Source organism: Penaeus vannamei, chromosome 13, assembly GCF_042767895.1.
Source record: "Penaeus vannamei isolate JL-2024 chromosome 13, ASM4276789v1, whole genome shotgun sequence".
In the NCBI taxonomy this organism is placed as follows: Eukaryota; Metazoa; Arthropoda; class Malacostraca; order Decapoda; family Penaeidae; genus Penaeus; species Penaeus vannamei.
The window spans coordinates 21,251,166-21,256,147 of record NC_091561.1 but is presented as its reverse complement, the minus strand read 5'-3'; the positions used below and the strand labels follow the sequence as shown (position 1 = coordinate 21,256,147).

The 4,982-nt window shown below is 36.6% G+C and overlaps 1 protein-coding gene across 1 annotated transcript in view; it reads left to right on the top strand.

The window, feature by feature from the left end:
- Positions 1-1,649, top strand: part of Fmr1 (synaptic functional regulator FMR1) — a gene marked incomplete at its 5' end in the record, with an annotated part of 27,065 nt that extends 25,416 nt beyond the window's left edge. Inside the window, 1 exon segment of the mRNA XM_070129086.1 lies at positions 1-1,649. This exon segment is cut by the window's left edge and continues 640 nt beyond it.
- Between the last annotated feature and the right edge of the window lie 3,333 nt (positions 1,650-4,982).

Genomic DNA, 4,982 nt, shown 5'->3' with positions numbered 1-4,982 from the left:
AGTAAATGTAGTTAGAGCTAAACAATTGCAAAATTGTTCAGCATAATCAAGGTAGAACAGGCTCGACCACAAATGACACAAAGATGTCTTTCCAGCATGAATGTTAGTCTTCTATGACAAGATAGGACTAAGGTTGTGCTCAGTTAGAGGTTTAAAATACTGAAAAGGGTCAATCACAGCAACTACTGGAAAATGACTCCAAAACTGCTTTATGTACTTCCAGCAGTGCTAGTCCCAAAAGTTGACGGTAAAATTGTTTGTACTGCTGAGAAATTGCTGGTGGTACTATCTAGGGGTACTTTATTATTATTGTAAGGATTATTATTAATATTCTTATCATCTTCATCATCAAAAATAACTACTAGTGGCTGTTATCATAAGAGATGCAATAATCCTTTTTTTTTCTTCTTCTTCTTCTTCTTTCTTTCTTTCTTTCTTTTTCTTTCTCTCTCCCTACAAAAATATCAAAATTGAGTTACTTTCTACATTTATTTTGTGAGCAAGTTGTTTGTCTAAGGAGGGTTACTTTGTATGAATGCTTGTTATGCATGCAAATATGTAAAGTAGATTCAAAAGGAATAATGTCTGTTTCACAAATTAATATTGATATAAATGCTTTAGAATTGGGACAGGAAAGAAAACCAGTAGACAAAGAAGGAAAAAATCAGCTGCTGAATTATGTTTCACCTCCAAGCGTCCATTTCCGTGTGCAGTGGATGAGTGTTCTTTTGATTGTAATTTTCAGTAAGGATAGAAAAACTGTAAATTACATGAGCCTCACCATATTGTAAACAGTGTATGTGAAGATGATAAGAAGTTGGTGTTTACTACAATGAGCTTGTATAATTTTTTATAAAAAAAAATATTTTTTTGATCAACTCATGTGACTAGCACAAGCATCCTTAAGGGGACCATCGCGATAAATTTTCAACTAATATTTTAAAAAATACTCGAAAAATTGAAAATAATCTATAATCTAGTAGACTTTGGCAATCTCGTGACTTAATATTCTGCTAAATACGTAAAAATTAAAGAGTTATGACTAAATCTCTGACCCTTCTGCCTCCGGCTCCGATGTTTACTTTATTGCGTTGGTGCAAATATACTCGACAATTTTTTTTTTTTTTTTTTTTTTTAATTCTCTGGTAGCTAGCTGGCAATTCTGCTTACGGCGCAGCTGACAGCCATGACAAAGAGACAAGGCTGGCAGTTACCACGAGAGAGCCAGAGCAAGAGGATGTGTCTCCTATGCCTTGGCACAACACACCTGATGCACCCTCATCACCCAGTAATAGGACACTGCTAATGATAAATGGTGTTCCTGTAACTAATAAACATAATATGATGAGAAATACATCTCAATCACAGCTGCAGCAGTGGTTAATTCATATGAAATGCCTCACGAAGCACTGCGGAGCCAATGGTGACATGCGCTACTTCTACAATCATGTGCACTTATTGCCATTAGTACCTTGCAAAAGGGAGGGTGAACCAGGTACCAGTTACACTTCAGAATATATGTGAATGCCATAAAATACATCAAGATTGACACAGATATCAGATCTCTCTCTAAGGGAAAAAAAAAAAAAAAAATTAAAAAGGAGGAAAATGTATCCTGAACTTCAAAGCCCTATATCTCAAAACTAGCACCTTTGCCCACATTCTTTGTTGTTTCTCCATAACTACTTGGGCAATTCTAATGGGGTTTGGATCGGCAAATATGCCGATTTTCATTTCAGGTGATAAAGGTCCTCATATCATGTTATATGTTTAATAATAAACAATAAAAAAAAAATCCACTAAATTAAGAGGAAATTTCAAAATCTGAATCGTTGCAAATTTAGGTATTGCTAGAAACTGTTTTTTAACTTCAGTCAATGGATAAGCAAGATTTATATATATATATATATATATATATATATATATATATATATATATATATATATATATATATATATATTTTTTTTTTTTTTTTTTTTTTTTTTTTTTTTTTTTTTTTTTTTTTTTTTTTTCAAAATCTTGTTTTATTTAAATAATGTCATTGTTTTTTATCCAAATGACATGAAACTTGGTGGTGTAAATCATAGTATATGTATAAATAACATTTAAAAAGCACAAAAATCCGATCATAATTAACAATTTTCATTCTCGAGTGCAACGGCCTCCATAAGGGGACCGCCCCAGAAAGGGGGGGGGGTCAAATTGAGTTAGCTAGCAGATAGTATAGGTACTTGGATGAGGAAACTACTAGGCAGTGAACATGCGACCCACTAAACACCTGGGCAGGTACGCCGCTAATGAGTGCCTAGGTACACCTACACGAACTTTTGCTTGTTGCAATAATACATATGGTATTTGATTATGACATTGCGCATAGATAGAGTTCGTGAATGTTCAAAGAACAATTTCATACCAATATCTGAAAAAAATTATGTCAGTGATTTATGACAAAATACATCTAAAAAAAAGTAAGTTTTATGTCCTTTTACACATGAAATATGCTTCCATCGAGACTACCAGGTAATATGTTGTAGCTTACAAAGTGATCTGTACGTATACCGAATACAAAGCACTAATGTTTGAAAATAACCTTATAAGTAAGTTCTCAAATTCCATGTACTAAATTCATATGCTTTTTAAATTCTCAAAATTGAACTGCCAGTATATATTCACACTAGGACTTTATAACTAGGATGTTTTGTACTGATATTGCCATCCACAGTTCTCCATGTCTTCAATCAAAGTAAAAAAAGAAAAAAAAAGGTGGAGGGGGGTATCTGGTTTAGACAAGTTGTCTCTATGGTTCAATGCATTTATTAAACGTTTCAGACAAAAATATCTACTTTAATAAAAAAAAAAAAAAAAAAAAAAATACATACCATTATAGGAAAGTGTCCCTATTGAAAATGATAAATTGCGATTGATTTGGTAATCATTGCATTGCAAAGTATACTAAATAAACTTTTTTCTGTATAACATCATTAGATTTAAAGAAAAATAACAGAGATAACGAACTTTGGCAAGCGGCCAAAATATAAAACGCTGTATCTCCGTTCTTTGTTTACATTACCTTCATTACATCCCAACTCTCGTAATTTTTGCACAATTCAAATTATTGCTTTTGCTAGAGCCTCAGAGCCCTGAGGCCGTGTAAATGGCCGATTTTGAATTTTCACCTTAACAAAAAAACTATGAATTTTTAAAAGCTTAAAAAAGAAACAAACCAAAAATAGTACTCCTATGTAAACCAGTCCCTAACCTCCCAAAAAAGAAAATAAAAAAATCGGCCACTTTCACGGCCTTAGGCGAGGGTAAATCTAACAAGTATTTTGGGGGGATTAGTCAGGAAAAACTATGGGAGTTGGGTTGTACCAAAGAAGATAATTTTTTTCGGCTTTTTGGGGTTAGAGGTTAAAATCATATATGAGACGAGTGCAATTCTATACTCTATATCATGCTAAAAGAATCAATGATTTATCTCCAACTGATATTTTTAATGATGAAATGAGTAGGGAAAGATGGTCATTCCTTGGGATGGTCCCCTTACCCATTAACGGCGGTATATTTTGAAGCGGAAAATAAAAAATTCCGGGCGGCTACAAAATCGGCGGGCGGAACTACCCCAGAGTCTGTCTGCCGGCCGGCCTTGGCCCGCTGCTGCGTCGGAGCCTCCTTTCTGGGTGATATCTATAGTGGTGCATGTCCAGTACCACATAGGCAACCAAATCAGAATGTCAGCTTCAATTTTACGTGCCTTTTATAACCTTGGGATTATATTGAAGATTATGGTTTTCAGAAATGGACATGGTGCTTCACATGCTCGTAAAGCAAAATGCAATCTCAACACTTTGTTTCAAAGGTTGGAAGTATTACCATAGAGTCCAGACTCTCTATTAACCCAGTGCTGATGAGTAAAAACGTTTGGCAAGTGGATATAAGAATGGGATTGTTTGCACTCATCAGCAGTTTCCCCTGTTTGCACTAGGCTCGATTGGTAGTTTGCGAGCGACATTTGACACCTAAAAGCTTTTATTTTTCTATAATCTATAAAAATATTATGATTTTGAAGGTTTACCTTCATTATAGGTGTCATTGCCTAAAATCTAAATGAAGCTACTATCGTAGAAAAACAAACTCCGTCCGATGAGCCAGCGGTGCGGGAATGGGCATCATACAATGCCATCCGTTGTTTGGTCCACAACAGCCATGGCATGTACATACATGCCACCCATCAGCTACGGGTTAATGATATGTGTGTTACTCTCAGTAACACAACTGTTAAGAACTTGTAACGGTAAATCAGCATTTTGATTTTAAAAAATAGATTTTAAAAATCATAAAAATGAAATAAAATGAATGCCTAATGTTGGCCTCTGCACCTGTAGGTGCAATGCCCTATATAGGCTTCTGTACCTGTAGGTGCAAAGCCCTGTGTAAGCCTCTGTACCTGTAGGTGCAAAGCCCTATGTAGGCCTCTGCATCAGTAGGTGTAAAGCCCTATGTAGGCCTCTGCATCAGTAGGTGCAAAGCCCTATGTAGGCCTCTGCATCCGTAGGTGCAAAGCCCTATGTAGGCCTCTGCATCCGTAGGTGCAAAGCTCTATGCAGGCCTCTACACCTGTAGGTGCAGAGGCCTACATAGCAGTCAGGACAGAAGCTCCTGCTGCTCATCCACCGACTGTCATGAACAGTAACTCCTCCACCTGGCGTCAGGATTTTGGTGATGGCATGCTGTTGCTGCAGTAGAGTCTGCCTTGCTGCATCTGGCAGTCCCTTTTCTGAACTCCCCCATGAGGTCAGAGGCAAGACCTACTCTGGAAGCCTTCTGTGATTCTTCTCCACCCAGGGCATGATGGATGGCCCAGGCATTGGCAATGGCCATGTCAAAGAGGAAGAAGACCTGCTTGTACCAGCAAGCCATCAGATAATAGCTGGCCATCTCATCACCAACGTTGACTTCATGTTGACATTGTAATTCACTAC